An 18,000-nucleotide genomic window follows, 5' to 3' on the forward strand; every position below is an offset into this window, starting at 1 on the left:
GAAAAAAAAAAAAACCTAGCATACAAAAAGATGGTCGCAACACTACTATCATAGTCCAGCTACTCCCCCACACCAGAGCAAATCACAATTTCTCCCAGAACATCTTTAGACATCTAGGAGATAAATAATCTGTATTGGGAAAACTACACTGGCAAGTCATAAACAGAACTTTTACCAAACACTGCAAAAACCAAGTGCACAGGCACAAAATACATCTCCAAAAGAATTTATCACGTTAACCTGACCAAAGATGAGCAGCTGAATGGGAGGGGGACTTACACAAAAACTTGTTTAGGGTGGGGTTTTTTTTTGCTTGGTTTTGTTCACACTTATTTAACGTCAATGATTGATTAACATTTTGGATAAAGGAGGTCTTTGTTAGTGATTCAGCATCTCCACCCCTTCAATTAAGGTGTTAAGAGTTCACACAAGTGCAGTGAGATCCAAGATCCCCAGACCCCTCTCCACAATAAAACCCCGACCCAAAAAAAACAGATTAAAAAACAAAACAAAACAAAAACGCAATTGCCCCACTGAGAAAATTCCAAAATCCCAAAACTAACATCGTTGCTAACTCCAAGTCAAAAAAAGAAAGATGCCTTTCTTTTGTTGTTTGAGGAGAGGCCAGCAAGGGAGACAGGGAAAGAATATGAGCCCTTGAGCCATTTTTATGCACTGAGTAAGAAAAAAAGGACACATTCATTAAAATAATCTCTTTGGAGATCACTGTTAAAAGAAAAAAAAAAAAATCCACACTGTGTAACAGAGCCATCATGCCAACTTGTCCAAAATGGCTATAAAACCTCAGGAAAACAACCCCTGCAGTTCAGGCAAGAAAGCAGATCCCTGTGCCATGGGATGCAGGCGTGTGCACTCCTGCAAGCAAAGCTCCTCTGCCGCGGGATGGACACAAAACGACTCTGTGTGTGTGCCCCGATCAACTTCCCGGTTCCACACCTGTAACACCCCACCTCAGCCAGAAACTGGCCATGACAGACCTCATACAAAGCAGGAGAGAGGAAAACAAAAAGAAGTGGGAATACAGCTGTTTAAGTATGTTAATTCTTTCATTTGATTCCAGATAATGCCTTGCCTAGCTTTCCAACGGTTGTTATTGTAGTATCTCGAGCAATCACTGATCAAATACTCCAACAAAACAGGAAAAAAAATTCTGCATCGCTTTTTTTCCTCGAGCTTTTAAAGCTTGATACATGTAAGGATCCTTCAGAGCATCCAATGTCTGTGTGGGCTTTTCACAGAGAAACCAAGGACAAAATACTTTCAAGGAAAATAAAAATGTCACTGGAACCCCTAAAAACAGAGAGAGCTGTCTCCCCCGCTTCCTCCAACTGTGTTTTGACAGAAAAGCAACCAATCACCAACAAGGAGGCTTATGGAGACAAACTTGACTTGGCACAACCCTTTCTTCTCTGCCCAGACCAAGGAGAAGGTGTTACGTTACCAGGTAAGGGCTACAAGACTTGATGTCACTCTCCCAAAAATGAGGTTCATGGTTATTTCCAGACCAGCTTCAGAGTCCATGTCAGGTCTGACATCTGAAGAATAAAAGCATCTTTCCTTTCACCTTGGTGGGCTTTGAATCACTCCACAAGCAGCTCCCATCTGACACTTACTTCATTCTTTCTTTGCTACATGATAATTTTCTGATTTCTCATGTAGTTTACTATTAAAGCACTAATCATGTAATCATCCCACCTTAATATTTTACACCCAAATAGCAACCCACAATTGACTGTCACATCAGATTCTTCCCATCTGTCTCCTCATGCCTTGCCTACCCTCCCTGAGCAAAATCCACCTTTCACAGCCCAAACACTCCATCTTCAGAGGCCTTTTTAGAACCCATCACCTACACTGAGAACAGGGACAGGCGGCTGGACAACACAGAAATACAGGGTTCTCTCTCATCCTAGAAGTGGAGCCTTGCTGCCTGCATGCATCTACCTGTCCCACTACTTCCCTAAGCATTTGGGGTCTCCACTATTCTTTTTTTTTTCCTTATTATCTAACCCTTTACCTCATGAAACTTCAGATTTAGCCTCTCATCCCCCTTTGCAGCCAGCCAGAGCACAGACTCCCTCTCATGTATACACACGCAGAGCCTCTCCTCTACCTAGTAGGAATCCTTCCAAATAAACACATTTCCCCTGCCTTGTCAGATACTGCTCTTCCCCTCAATCCCCATGTACAAGATCCCCTCCCACACTTAGTATCCCACCTACTAGTTTGATACTACAGGCTTAGCTTCCCTGGATTCCTGCTCCCCTGATCTATCTACATTGCTTCCCAGCTCTGGAGCCCTAAAATTTCCCTCATGACCATGTGCACCACCTCCATCCTGCTGAAAGCACCTCCTATCTCATATTCTGGCTCCCAGTGCTTCCCAAATCCCACTCCCATATCTCTTTCTTACAATGACTCAAGTCCCAACTCCTCACATGCTTCCCTTCATGTACCACTCTCCCCAGCCAACCTCATACTCATTTCTTCACCCAGCTCTCCACATTTTTTCCTGTAGTCTCCCACAGTTCAGTACTTCCTGCACCACAGCCTCCCATCCCTTCCTCACAGCACGTCCCAGGTGATCTAATATCCCACACACCATCTCCCACCCTCTCACTGCACGTCTCACCGTGTACCCCACTCCCTGCATCCCTGCTGTGGATCCCTGCGCCCCAGCCCCTCACTTCAGCTCAACCAGAGCGTTCACACACACAGCCCCCGCCCCACTTTTACAGCAGCTTCTTTCTCCCAGGACAGTCCCCACTCCCAATCCAACAGCCCCTCCCATCCTGTGTCCCAGCCCCTCACTGAGATTGGAATCTCACCACCACCTCCCTAGTCCACCCAACACTGTCCTCTCCCACAGCACGGCCCGAAGGCACTTCCACCCGCCTCAGGGCAGCACAGATCACCCCAGTGCTGCACCCCACAGCGCCGGTGCCCCAGCACAGCCCCGAGCACCCCACACTCGCCTCCACACGGCAGAGAGCCCCAGCGCATCCCCCGCACCACCGAGCATCCCACACATCCCTCCACCAAGCACAGCTCTTGGAGCATCCCATGCACCACACTGCGGCCCAGGACAGCCCACACATGCCTCCTCCCAGCACATCCCCTATGGCATCCCATACATTCCTCCATACATCACAGCCCCCGGGGCATCCCCTGCACCACGGCGCGAGTCACAGCATTCCATGTGCCGCTCCATACAGCACAGCCCCCAGGGCTCCCAGTGCACCCCACACATCCCAAGGAGCACAGCTCCCACAGTATTCCCTATGCCCCACACCTCCTTCCATGGAGCACAGCTCCTGGAGCACCCCCTGCTCCCAACACGTCCCTCCACGGAGCACGGATCCTCCAGGCATCCCCTGCTCCCCACGGAGCACAGCTTCCAGAATATCCCCATGCCCCACACACCTCCCTCCACGGAGCACAGCTCCCGGAGCATCCCCTGCTCCCCACACATTCCGTGGAGCACCCGCCGCTCCCCACGCATCCCTCCGCGGAGCACATCCCCTGCTCCCCGCACATCCCTCAGGGAAGCGCAGTTCCCAGAGCATCCCCTGCTCCCCACACACCCCTCCACGGAACACAGCCCCCCGCCAGGCACCCCGTGCAACCCCTGGGCTCCCCTCGCCGCCTCCTCTGGGACACCCCCACCTCCCGAACTTGGGGGGCGGGCGGTGCGGGGTGCCGGCGCCCGGTGCCCGCCCCGCACTCACCGCGCTCAGCCCGGGGCCGGCGGGGGCGGCGCGGCGCCTCCGTCCCCCTCCCGCACACACACACAGGCTCCATTGTCCGCCGGCGCCTCCCCCCCCCCCCCCCCCGCTCCCCGCGCACATGGTACCGCCCAGCGCAGCCCCTCGCGCCCGCTCCCCCCGCCCGCTCCCCCGCCCCCCCCCCCCCGCCTTTTCCCCACACCGGCTCTTCCCCCCCCCCCCCCCCCCCCCCCCCGCGCCCCCCTCCCGCCGCGTCCCGCAGCCCGCGGAGAGGGGAATGGTACCGCCCGTCGTGCGCGCCCCGCCCCGGCAATGGTACCGTCCGCTACTCACTCGGCCGGCGGCGGGACCGCCTCTCGCTCCCCGCGCCGCGCAGTGGTCTCGCCCGGCCCCCCCGCCCCGCCTCTCCCCGGCCGGAGGGAGGGGACTGCGGCCCTTCCCCCTTCGCCGCACGGTGGTACCAGCCGGGCTCTTAAAGAGACAGGCTCCCCTCGCCCTCGCGGCCCCGCCCCTTCATTAACATAGCCCTGCCCCCGCCCCGCGGCGGCCACGCCCCCTTCTCCCCTTTTAAAGAGACCGCGCGCCCTGGGCTCTTCTTAAAGGGGCCGCCTCCCCTCCGCCATCCCCCCCCTCCACCCCAAACTCCCCCTCCGCCGAATCGGGCGCCGAGAGTAGCCCTCAGTCCCCCGGTTCCCCGGGCGGCGGGAAGGGCTCTCCCCGCGCTCCCGGGTGCCCGCCAGGTACCGCAGGGGAGGCGCCCCCGGTGGGGCCGGGGAGGGGCCCTGGCGCTCCCCCCTGAGGCGGCGCGCGCGGGGGGCCCGCCCCCCCCCCCCCCCCCCCCCCCCAACGGCGGCACCCCCTTAACGGAAACGGCGCGCGGGGCCCCTGAGGGGCAGCGCGCGCGGCGCCCCGGAGGGATGCGGGATACGGGATGCGGGATAGGGGATGGCGCCGCCCGGCCCCAGTCTGCTGCCCTGCCCGCCCTCCTCGGCACCGGCCTGCCCAGGCCCACCCCGGTGCCGTGGTACCCCCGCCTCAGCCTCCCCCCCCCCCCCCGCGAGGGGGAGTCCACGCGCCCTGGGGACCCCAGGCGGCCACCGGGAATCGCCGCCAGCCCGATGGCACGGCCGGGGGAGCCGCTGGACCATCGTGGAGCGGCCCGGGCCGCTGGCACATGTCCCTTCCGCACGTTTCTGAAGAATGCGGGATGAGAGCGGAGGGGAGTTTGCGGAGGAGAAGAGCGTCCCTCCTCCCCGGGGGCTGGGCACCCCGACTGCCCACCCGCCGAGTGACCTGGGGGCTTTATTCTGATGAGAGAAAGCGCCGGGATAAGCAGAAGCCTGGAACTGAACAGGGAGGGACCAGGCAGTAATGGCAAACAGACACAACCTATCAACTCCTAAAAATGCTCAAGGGCCCCATCCTGGACAAATGCTCCGTGTTTGGGGGATTAGACATCAATGTAGTTTGGTTTCAAACTGGCAGTGAAGAGTTTTGAAAATTTTTAGCAATCCCCCGCCCTTTTCAGTCTGAGACTTACTCTGTGAAAAGACGGCTTTCAAAATCCACTAATCCTTCACCTTCCACAAAATGTTCTTAAAATGGGCGATCTCGTGGCCGTAAGGAAGAGGTTTCCAAGCCACCGGTGGCACACCGATGCAGCCGAACAGAGAAAGTCAGCGGATCAGTTTTGCTTATCCGCGCTGCCTGAATAACCTGTTTAGCCAATACAACATCAGGGAACAGAAATGCAGTGTCCTCCCTCCCCTTTTATCCTCAAACGACCCATTCTTTGTCCAACTCCCACTTTTAAGTAACTCAAGTCTTTGGAAGAAGACCCTTTTAGCGCAACATTCACGCTGGGCGTTGCTCTTGGCAGATAAAACCACCTCCTCTCTTTGCTCAGCCCTCAATCCCTTTTTCTCTTTTTGTCCCTCTCTTCTCCTTCCCTTGTCCTTGGTCACTCGCAAACACTGCTGGAGAACTCTTCACAGCTTCCTGAGCATTGCAACAGTATCTAATTATCACCTCTTACCCCAAATAGATACTCTTCCTTCAGGGAGATACTTCTTAACAGTGGGGTTTCAGTCCCTTCTGGTTTGCAGACCCGAGATCCGAAGCACTTCCCGCTGGACAGACTTTCAGCCCACTGACACCTTTTCTAGACAAGTCCCTGGGGCTACAAGTTCCCAGGATCCACGACCCGACCCGAAGGTGGAAATTGATCTCTGACAAGTCCTTCCACCCAATGTCGCCAGCCCCACCTGCATCTTTCCAGTGATGGCGGCCAGCACCTTCTACAGCTGAAGTGTCCGTGAAACTGGAACCACCACCTTTGCTGCCATCGGTTCCACATGCTCCTTTAAGTGATGTTTAAACTTCGCCCATTTATACATTGATACGTGTCTCTTTTAATGCAACATCCGCAATTCCTCCTGTCCTTCACGCATCCCACCATGCCGGCCAGGCAGCCCAGCATGGTGCAAGGAAGAGAATGTACCTCACAGTGCTTCCGACAGAAGACCCAGTCCCACTCTCACCGACACCAGGAACCCATCGTGCTTTGCTTAAAAGGAAGTTGTTTGCCCTGGGCAGCAGAGGCTGGGATTTTTCTAAGGAGCCTAAGGAAGCCAGGCACCCAACTTCCGTTTTCCAAATGTACCTTTGAAAATCCTACCCTGTGCCTCAAATCCCGACACATGCAACAGCGGTGATAAAATACAAGGAGTTAGCGAACTGCCTTTTTTGTTCTCCCTCCTCCGACCCAGTACTTCGCTGTCTGGTCCCTTTAGGAGTTAGACCGGGTAAAACGAGCGCAAAATGCTACTAGTTTGCAGATGCTGTGGTTCCTCCGACTCCCCTCCCATCCCCCCGACCCCATCCCCCCACATTTCAAACAGTTATAAATGACTGTGCAACTCTGCAGGCAGCGGTCTCAAATAACCACACCAAGCCTCTCCCCTTCAACGGCTTTAAGTCTCTTCCTTCCTCTCTTTGGGGCTCCAGAGAGCAGCGATCAAGGTGATTTGCTTCACTCGCAAGAGTTAAGTTGCAGCTTCACCCACCACCTTTGGGAATCTGCCACAGCAGTGAATTCCCAAGGCTGTCCTTGAAGGGTTTTACCATGGGAACTGACAACAACAGTCTCCAAAACGATCCTAACTGGTTGTAAGTCGGGATTTCAGGTAGCAGAGCCCCAGATGTGGTGGGACTGTCCCCACCAGCCTCGAGAACAGCCCCCTGTATTGGGGCCTTGCCCTCCTTGGCCAAGCTCATAAAAGCTGCCCCAGAGAAACCAGCTGTCCCGACTCTTTAGAGCACTCCGGCAAATCCAAGAACATCTTGGAAGCATTACAGCTCTCACCACACTGTGTACGCTTTCCTCACAACTCCCTGTCTGCAGCGAGGGCAGGAGATCAGCCCGTCTATTCAAAAGCAGGGCCCTCTTCCATTAGAGCAAACCAAGCCTAAGGAAAGCTGCCACAGGAGCTCTGGTTCTTCAGAGCAGACAGACCAGACAAGATAGCCCAGCCAGCAAAATACATTTGCATGACACTTTCTGCACATGGTTCAGAGCATGGCACACCCCGATCGCGGCTTTTATTCTCTTCAAGGGCCTGGCCCTGCAAACACTTAATTTTACATGTGTAAGTAGAGTCCCACTGAAGCACAATGGAGCTACTCATGCAAATAACATTGAGAGCGTGTAGGGCTGTGGCTCTGTTTCACTGTTCCATCTGCAGCAGACCCAGTTTTAGAGGATCCTGCCATGCTCTCTCAGTTATTGCCGCTCACTTGTGCCAGTTAAACTATTTATGTAGCTACATGCATAGGTGAGCTGTTTAAATGACCCAACGTTTTTTTAAAAGCCCTACTAACAAGAACAAAACCTTAACACCAGACAAGCCCTGATGTAGATTTCATCCCCACAAGCAGCTGAACTGGCACAACTGGAGGAGGTGGAAACATCTGAGAAACAGGAACTTTTGAAGATGGGACTGAGGGAAGGTGAAACGGAGACATGGATCCTCAGCATGTCAAGGCTGGAGACATTACCCTTTTCTGAAGTCACACCCTGCTCCTCACCATCAACTCTCCAAAGTGGAGCCTTCTCCAGCCACACACACAGTCATTCCACGTGAAACACTTTCACCTCAAATACAACAGTAGGTTGGGCCTTTTCAATCAATACTGTTTAAAAAACCTTGCCTCAAGGAAAGCTGTCAGCAGTAGGAAGAATATGCCAACAGTCCCTACACCCAGAATCACGGACGGGCACTTCTCCTTGCAGGTAAAGGATGTCAACACCATGCACCATGTAGCCAGTACATTGCTGCTCCTGCAGTCACAGGATCCCTTGCTATTAGCTTCGACATGGCACATTTGGGCCATGCAACGTGTTCCCTACAATTTATTTTTTTTTTAGTTTATGGGCTATTCTATCTCTAGCAACTCTGTGCTGAAATTGCATCACATATTTCCCGTCTACCGAGGCAAGATTTCCCTCTTTCAGTGCGATTATAACCTTCCAGCAGGGAAGCTCCACTAACTCCTTAAGAGCTTTGCTCTCTACACTGCTTCCCGACCCGCATTCGTGTACACCTGCACAAAGTGGGTGTAAAACACCATCACTGTTGGAAATTAGAACACACACCATTAGGTGGATGTTTTGCTTTGTTTGTTTGCTTTAGGTTTGGCGGGTTTTTGCCCTCTTTTGTGCTCCCGTGTAAATGATCAGAGGAGCTGTGGGACAAGAGAGATCAGTCTCTATGAAACCATTTTCTTACAAGCTTTCAGGTTTACACTGCTGCATGCTCTAATGAGCCTTCTCGAAAGGAAACAACCCATTTCTGTAAGGAATCCAGGTGATTATGGTTTGCATACCGCCGTGATCTCTCTGCATGGGCACAGGGGAGTTGCCTTCATGAATCTTGCTGCAAGATGAAGTCTAAAGCTGGACAGTGTGAAAGAAATGGGAAAGGACCACAGGGAGGGGTACTTTAACATCTATTGTTAACTTGGAAAAAAAAAAAAAAAACTTATTTCAAAAAATCTTTTATTTATTGTAAATCATTCCTAAAAGATTAGGAAATCAGGCCTGGGGGAGGGGGAGAGATTGTTGTGGCTTTCTTTCTGTTCAGTTTCTTTTAGTATTAGACATTAACCCGAGTCTCCAGTTTTGCTGAGCCTCCATCCTGCAAACCATCAGAGAATATTTTTAACATATTTTGTGTGGACAGTCCCTCTGCATCCCATCGTGGGTGGGACTTCACAGCCTCCCAGAGGAGGGAAATGCCTCTCTACCTATACCAATGTCAATATCCACATACAGTCACACACATCCCCCCAAAACACACACATATGCAAACCCCACCTCTGTCCCCAGTGCTGGTGAAAAAAACTACCTGTAAGTCACCTACAGCAATGACTACTATCCAGCTGGCTGCGCAGGGCATGGAGCTGAGCTGGGAACGAGACTGGCTGATGGATTTGACCAGCACTGGCTGCACATCACCCCAAGGCAACAGTGTGCAGATGAAGGCAAATTCACCTGGGCAAGAAAGGCCCTGCTCTCGCTTTCCTGTCTGCACTGAAAAGAGAGAAACAGTTGATGTGGTGTTTTCCTGTTCACGCAAACACCCAAACAATCTGAGCCTTAATCAGGTTTAGGCTGGAACATGGGACTGTGCCTGTGGTTAAAATATCCTTCTGGACATCCACAGAGACTTCTAGTTGATCTGCCCCACTTGAAGACATTATCTCCCATCAAAAACTCTGATGTGATGAACAAATCCCGTGTATTAAAAGATTCCAGTTGCAGGACGCTCTTGCCCTATTTAGAAAGTCTTTTCTCAAGTCAATAAGCAGGTATGAGGCAAATATCATGCAGCCATAGAGATAAATGCTCATCTCTATCTCCTATGATTAAAAAAACACAGGTAGAAGAAAACGAGGGAGAGAACAGATACAGATTCAGAAGGGAAATCAGGTAAACAGAATCTGGGGGAGCATATGCTCATGCAACACATGGAAAAATATGAATTCATACCAAACAAAGGTGGGAAATTTTGGCACAGAGAAGACTTCAGAACCAATGATTGCACAGGAATACTGCTTCCACCACATGGTCCCCATGCTTTACAGGGAACTGCTAACACACACTGAGTGCTGTGGTGCTGCCAGGAGAATTTGCCTTTGGAATTGCCTGACCCTTGAGCCTTTTAAGATTCTCAGCCATGACTTTACACTCCCTTTGTATGTGTATGGCCATCTTTGACATCAATGAGAACAGACATGGCAGCAGCTCACAAAATTGCCAAACTCACCTCCTGCTTCCTTTCAGCCACCTGCTGAGCCTGGTACAAGCCACCAAGCCCCCTTACACAGCCACGTTCTCTGTGCTGCCTGCCCACAGCTCTGGGGCATGCATGTGCACCTCCATGGTGTAAAACCGAGCAAACAAAATTTCATTCCCAAAGCAACATTTCTGAGAAAGCCAGGACCAGATGAAGAAAGCACCTCTCATTAGAAGCATCCTCCTCACAGGATAAATAGGAGGCTAAGTCTGCCCTCAGACAGACAGAAGAAGTCATCTGTCGCCAACACATACAACAGCTCTCCTGACATAACGGGCTTTTTGTGCCTTCCAGCACTGCTCCTCCAGCATCCAGCTGCTCAGGGTACCCGCCTGCTGCACAACAGGCCAGCAACATGGACAGATTCCACTCAGGCTGCCCTTACAGGCAGCACAGAGTTGTTTGAGGGTAAAATTTTGCTTATGTCTCTCCTTCAAGGCTACAAAAAATATAAACAACTTCAGCGTGAATTCCCCTCTAGACTGTGCAAAAGAAACCAAGCCCCCACTGTACTGCAGACTGGCCCATTAAAGCGAATGGTTAAATTCTTGCTATGAAAAAGTAGGCGTTGTTGTCTGTTTTGCAAGGCAGAAATCAATATTCCCGCCTCCTCTCCTTCTGCTATTTCACCTTGAGATACTCATGCTCAGTTAGATGAGATCTGAGTCTTACTCACTGTTACTGCAACTTTTTTCTCTCCAGCATTTCACAGGGTCACGGGTGTTCTTGGAGTCCTAACCTGCCTGTAATTTACCACTCAGCTCCCTAAACTGATCACCACTGGTGACTAAAGTAGTGACTGATTTTCCTTCCAAATCACACTGCTGCAGCCATTTCTAACTATTTATCTACACCCTCTATCTCCATCATTTTCCTCCCTGTGTCCTCCAATAACAACCCTCTTTCTGCCACAGCCTCTCTCTTCTCCGGACCCCTATAATTCACTCCCTGGTGCTGGCGTCTCCTGTACTGTGGCCATCTTGTAGAAATTATGTTTTACTGTGAAATGCCCTTTCTGCTCCCACTCTCCCTCTAATCTAACTGTGGGGGGTAGCTTGGTTAAGTTTATACATTTGGGGAGTGGGGGGTTGGGCAAGGGGGGAAGGACCTGGGTGACTGATGCTCAGCCCAGGCAAGCCTGCAGCAATGTTGGCTGGGGAGAGACAGGCAGGGGAAGATAAGCCAGTACCATACCTCAACAGCTGCTCCTTCAACCAGGTTTCCCTGCGGCAGTTCAGATCCAGGGCCTGGACCGATTCCCACAGATCAGGTAGCAATAATGCCAGGCTGACTGGGCTGTTCTGATGAGTCCTCTTGGATGCAGCTCTGCCTACAATCATGCCTGCCTCTGTCACCTAAGGATTAGACAACTGCAATATGGTCTGTTTGGCACCATGCTTTAAATCCATTCATAAACTGAAGGCAGTGCAGAATTCAGCGCTCAGTTAGATAAGCCATGTCTCTCACCCACGATCATTCTCACATTTGTGCTCCATTTTAATGCCATCTGACCGCTGGCTCCCAGACAGATTTTAACATGTTCCTGTTGACCTCTAATGCCTTGAAACACAGAACCCTTCCCAGCAGACATATCACCTCTTATATTTCCCAGAAGCTGAAAAGACTCCAGGTACTCTAACACAAGTACCTAGGAGAGTAGAGTTGAGGGTTGTTCAGTCTTTAGTTTGCCATTGTTTGCTTGTGACAGTCTGATGAAATTGCTTGAGTTATAATGAAGACAGTTTTCATTATCTGTCATTTAAAAATGTCAAGGGAGCTTAGACTGAATGGATAGGTGCAACCTGTTGTTTCAAATAGCTTTTGATGAAAGAAATACATTTCAAAAGTACCAGCCACAGATTTTCAGGTGTTGTACCAAAATTACATAAAACAGAGAGATGCCTCCAAAGAAAACACAAAGATTTCCCCCCTTGTTCTTTAGATTAGACATTGGCTTATCATCAGTATGGTGCTGACTTTCTCCTGCAGTAATCATCAGCTTTCAGATCTGCAAGGTCTTAGATGATAGAGGACAACACCAGCAAACCCAAGACTCTTCATTATTAGAGGGCACTTGAGAGTTTTGGCTTAGCTATATAAATGCTTTGTTTTTTTCTTTTCCATTTTTACTTATGCACTTTTATGGTGCAAACTGTGGACCACTTTAGCAACAGATGTCATGACTGGACATACTCCTCCCCAAACATTTTGCTAGTCCCTCTCCATTAGTGGTGCTGGCCTCTCACAGCTGAACTGCAATAACAGACTGCGTGAATGTTCCTCATCCATCTGAGCGCAAAATCTGCCAGCTTATTTTAAATCATACCGGGCTATTCCCCAGCAGGAATACATCTGCTGACAATACCTGCCTCGCAGGTCCTGAGAGATGCCTAGGACAGCATACTTCTTTCCACCTATACCCTTTTATTTCAGAGCATCCATTTAACATATGAGCTGGTACTGTACAAGGGACCAGCCTTGGTAACGGAGCCTTGATGGGACACTCCCTGTGCCTTGACTTGCTTACAACATGGGCTGTTCCTACACACAACCTGCATCTTTTGCCTGCCCTCTCTGTCAAACCAAGACAAAATTAATGCCAGCAGTCCATCCAGCATGCAAGAAATGCAGGTAATACTGTGTGCACTGTCCTTAGAAATCATGTGTATTTTTGGTAATTGGTTTTATTTGAGCATCCAGCATCAAAGAGTGTAGCAAGAATCTCCTGTAAATATTTAAATGCTGAAACCCAGATACCTTCCACTTTAGAATCCGATCACAGATTGCTGCTGCTCTGTCCAGTGACACAACTTCAGCCTGCCTGGATCCCATGCAAGTCAGCTGGCTTCCTCTTCCAAGTCCTTATTTGCCCCATATGCAGAGATTGAAGTCTCCCCGGGGTATTCCTGCTCTTGGTGGTGTATATGATGTTCACAACTATGATGATAATGAGGAAGGAGAGAAGAACTGAGCCTTAGGATGGTGGCTTCTGAAAGTCACAGATGTGAGGAAGAAATAAGGGTTGTTCTGAGACCTGATCACTCCAACGTCTTGTTTCCATTAGGACAATGTTTCCCAGGCATTTACTTGAGTCATCCTTACAAAGCATCTCCCAAGGAAAAGGGTTTATGTTCCTGGCAACATGTTCCCAAAAAACATGTCCCCAGCTCCCTGCTGCCATAAGCAAGCACAACTCCAATGATTTCAATAAAGCTGCACTTTCTGTGGCCCTAAGGCTATAACACTACAGTAAACAAAGCCAAATTCCATAAGCCAGATGCTTTAAGGTCTGAATCCAAGTCTTCAGCATCTTACAGATACGATCCACCAAAAGATGGATCTCACTGAGATGTTTCAGCCACCAGCAGAACATGGATCCCGAGGCCTTATCCTGGGGCACAGAAATGGCTGGTGGACATCATCCCACTCCTCGAAAGGGCAGTGGTACCTTGCTCCTCTAGGATCTGTGCTGGGCCAGCACTCTCAGCCTTCCTGCTGAGTCCTCTGCCCTCTCCAAACAGAAATCCCTGTTCCCCACTCTAGTGGCCACAAGGATGAGTTTGAGAAATGAAATGCTGACACCAAAAACAAATGATCTTACAGTATCAGCTGCTTACCACTCCGGTCTCTTCATCTCCCCATCGTACAGCTTGTTTTCCCTTTACATCTAAAACATCCAAACACTGCTCAGTCCAAGGAAGGGCCAGCTCAAGGCTCTTGCTAGATTAGGTGTGGGATCCACTGGCACACAGTGAAAGCAGACCCATGGCTCAGTTAGATGACAATGCACATCCTGGAGTAATAAGGATGTGATGCGGGATAGTGGCGCAGGACTGAGTGAACACAGCAAATGAATGGTCTTTCCAGCTTCAGAAGTGGTCCCTGAAGAGCAGCACTAGGGGACTCTGGCTTGACAGTATAGTCTGGGGAATGTACTGCACACAGCTCCAGTGAGTAATGCTGAAAATCCATAGGCAAAGGAAATGTTTTAAAACAGAGGAGGAAAATCTACTTGAAATCAATACCGTGAAGGTCTCTAAAAGGAAACACTCCGCAAAAAAGGGCACATTTGCCACATATAAATCTTTAATGATATCTTGTAGTTTTAACAAAGCATTAAAAAACCCAAACAAACAAACAAAAAAAAAAACCAAAAAAAAAAACCAAAAAAACCCAGTTGCTGTAACACACCTGAGAGAGCAACCAACCTCACATGGCAAAATATGATTTTCACACCTGGTAAATGAAATAACTCTGCTGCATCCCAAGGCCAGAGTTAGGGTCTAAGGTGAGCTATTAATGGAAGGTTAGAGACCACAAAACAGCTCTTCAGGGACCACCTTTCAGATGCTCTTTTCATGTACAGCAGTGCACAGTAATCAGAAGGCAGTGGCAGCACACACTGAAGTCACTGTCACTGACAGTGGCTCTAACTGTGCAGTCACCACTTGATAGCTCGGATTAAGATTGCCGGCTCATGTGCCCATGCTCCTCTGACTCAGGAGAAGGCTCATGCTCTTGTAAGAGCAATCCTGTATTCTTTCATCTCCCTCCTGGCATGCCTTCTGCAGCACACCAGGGTTAAAACCACTCACCCTCTTCTCTCAGATGAAGAGTGAAGCTGCAGAGCTGAGACAACAAACTTTGCAACCGCATACAGCTAAAGCCTCTGCACTCTGCTCTGTTAAAAGAAAAGCAAGCTCAGAAAAATCAAGGAAAATCCTGATCACAGGCAATGCTGGTAGGAACCCAATGACATTCCGAATCTGTCCTGTATCAGCATGCTAGACTGCTGGATCCAGGCAGAATGGAGACACAATTTGCCAATCATTCAGGAACATGAGACAAGTGAGGCCTGTGGGGAGCCAACAAGCCCCAGAGGTACATACAGATATTTACAACAAAAAATCCAAGTGGAATCAGCAAGAGGAAGAAGCACAGAGAAAAACACTACATGATCTAGCACCAACCAAGACACATGGCCTAACAAGATGCTTTAGAATATCTGGCTCCATAAATTAGACTGTGATTCCCAGATCTTTAGCTCCCAGCTCCTGCTGATTTCTGAGTATAAAGGGGATGTTTGTCACTCCCAAGATCAGACGCCAGCTCGATTGCCTTTCAAGAAGTACACAGATGAGCATGTTCCTAGGGAAGAATAAGCTACAGCTAAGCCTTCAAACGAGCACAAGGAGAACCTCCTGCCCACAGACAGGAAAGTGGTAACCTCCTTCACTTCCTTTGTGGCTTTAACCTAAACCACAACTCCTCCCTTTGGGTTAGAAGTCTCTTCCACTCATTCAGATGTTTGTCAGCTTGTCTCTCTAATACCCAGCATTCGTCACTGCCACATAGGGAAAAAAAAAAAAAAAAAAAAAACATCTCTCTTCTTTTTTTCTCTCTCCCACACCCCTTTTGCAGTTTCTTCCCTAAACAAGAATGGCTTCAATGCATGGGAAAGCAAGTCTAAACTACAGCTCTTCAGGCACAGGCACAGAAATTAGCAATTGCAACATGAGGGGGCAGGGAGAAAGGAGACGTTGGCATACAGGCTACACCAACATTTGGGAATGCTGGCAGTGAGGAAACATTGCTGCCAGCAGGAAGACTGATGCCAAAATAACTCACAGGGCTTTTCCATGAGTGCAAGCACTCCTTCCCAGCCCAGGGTGCAACATCCCTCCTGCTTCCCAGGAGAGCTTCAGAGCATGGAAGGGCAGAGAGGGATGAGCACAGGGAAGAGCTGTGGTGCCACTCGGGAGGCCCTCTCTTTGTCCATGCATGGGGAGGTGAGAAGAACAGGCCCCATGACCCCCAGTGTGGGGCAGGGAAAGGCGGCAGCTCCCCCTCGGAGATCCCATCACCTGCTGAATGGAGGTTTAACGATGTGACAAACAGTGGCTCCCACCCAAAACACTCCCGGGTCCAGAGGCTTAACCTTATGATACCCAGGTGATACCGGGGGCTTTTAGAGACAGTTGAGCCTTGTGAAAGATTGGAGCAGTTTTTGGAGCAGGCATTTTTTTGCTACGTGCCTTTACCAGGTAGTTAGAGAGATATTCAGTGGGAAACCTCTCCCACAGCTCCCATTGCAACACACAACCGGGCAGGCACACACGGTGCTGGGTGATGCAGTCACTCCCTTGCCACCTGCCACTCCCAGGACAGTTCAGGGCTATGTAGTGTGAAAAGACAAGCTTTTTATTCCTTCCAGATTTTCAGAAATTTCAAATAACTGTTCTACAGCTGATCAGGTTAAAAAAAAAAAAAAACCCGAAAAAGTAGTTTTCAAAATTTCTACCTAGAAACTGACTAAATGAATTAAATGCAAACCTTCATTTTACCTTATTGAAATGTTTCATTTTGACAGCTTTAAATTTTTTCTTCATTTTTTTTTTCCAAGATGAAACACAAAACTGGAGTCACCTTTTCCTGAAAATAGCAACAATTCTGGCAAATCAGCAATTTTCTAAGAAAAAATATCTCTGGAGAAAAATCCTAGCAAAACCTAGTTCTGTTATTTCCTCCCAACATCATACAAGAATATGCCTCCATGGTGTAATTCTCCCTTAAGTTTCATAGCAACTCTGATTCAGACATATTGCACACACAGATATTAGAATATGCCTTTGACATCACCAGCACAATGCAAAACAGTGTATATACAATATGGCCAAGCAATGCTGCTATGGAAACCCTTGCTTTGAATTCCCGTGTATGGGGTGTTTAAATTCTTATCCCTAATATTGCTTTAACAGAATTCTGTGTACTTTATTCACTCAAGTCATCTCCTTCCTTCTGGGAGGACTCTCCCTCCTGGAAAAGAAAGATTTTTTTTGTGGGTGAAGCAGAAGGTGATGAGACCTGGTGCTGCCACATACACCAGCTCCATGAGCTGCAGCAAGAGAAGTAACTGATCTGTGCCTCAGTTTCTGCAGCTGCAAAATGGAAATAAGATGATGTGTTACTTCGGATGTGACTCGAATGTGCTTAGAAATCCTTTGTGACAGCCAGAGGATACATGCATTCCTATTTGTTACTTTCTGTAGGCGAGGAGTTACTGTCCTCCACAGACCTATGCTGATGATCTCTCTATGTTGGAGAACCAAATCAGGAAGTACAGTCGCCCACTCATGTAGCGAACAGATAAGTAATAAAGCAGCACACTTGCCAACTCCTAAGGAGGTGGTTTCTTAAAAAGACATAGGAAGCTTTCGTGTTTTGATGCTGACTAATTTCAGAAAGTTGCCATTATCACTCTCTTCATTTTAAACTTCTTTAAAAACATGTTTACCTGATATTCTGAAGGGTCTTCTGCTAGGGAAGATCAGACCAGCCAGTCTGAAGGTAACACTGCTGGAAGAGGACTCTTGTCTGTCCATCTCCTCCAGCTGCCAGGTGCTCCTGGTGGCCCTAGCGGTACCTCCCAGGTCTCACCTCAACAAGGAGAGGCCACTGCAGCCAGCAGTGGTCATCTGAAACTATGCCAGCTGCATCCTGGGACCTACAGCACCACTTCCCACAAAATCTGAGCAGAATGTGCAACCTAATAACCATCACCCAGCAGTAAACTCACCCCTGCAATCCAGTGATCGCAAATGCAGATTAACTCACTTGCATTTGTCTGATGGTGTAATTGCCAGACTGCACATTCAAATGAGTATTTGTTTAACTGTGTGATACACAGATAGAGCTGATACACTTGAGGCCAAATTTACCCCTGTTGTAATTTCCCTAACTCCAGTAGCAATTACTCAAAGGACTAATTTGGCCCACAGTGTTTCCTAGTACATGTGATTCATCATTTCTTTCCTATAACAAAGAATAATACACTGTTTCAATCAGTGGTGATGTCCTGGCCTCCTTGAGGCTGCCGGACTCCCTGCTTAATCAGACAT

The 18,000-nt window shown here is 49.3% G+C and overlaps 1 protein-coding gene across 8 annotated transcripts in view; it reads right to left on the reverse strand.

Moving 5' to 3' along the window:
* Positions 1-18,000, reverse strand: part of BCL9 (BCL9 transcription coactivator) — a 102,852-nt gene that overhangs the window by 71,083 nt on the left and 13,769 nt on the right. For 5 of the 8 annotated variants that reach the window (XR_008428551.1, XM_053931906.1, XM_053931895.1 and 2 more), the window contains exon 1: positions 3,750-3,797. The exons of 1 other annotated variant lie outside the window; for it this stretch is intronic. The gene's annotated coding sequence lies outside the window, so the exon portion shown is untranslated. Of the gene's footprint in view, positions 1-1,462; positions 1,504-3,749; positions 3,798-4,490; positions 10,658-18,000 lie in introns of those variants that run through there. 2 more of the 8 variants (XM_053931875.1, XM_053931879.1) reach the window with 2 other exon arrangements.

The sequence above is a fragment of the Vidua chalybeata genome, chromosome 2 (assembly GCF_026979565.1).
Source record: "Vidua chalybeata isolate OUT-0048 chromosome 2, bVidCha1 merged haplotype, whole genome shotgun sequence".
Classification (NCBI taxonomy): Eukaryota; Metazoa; Chordata; class Aves; order Passeriformes; family Viduidae; genus Vidua; species Vidua chalybeata.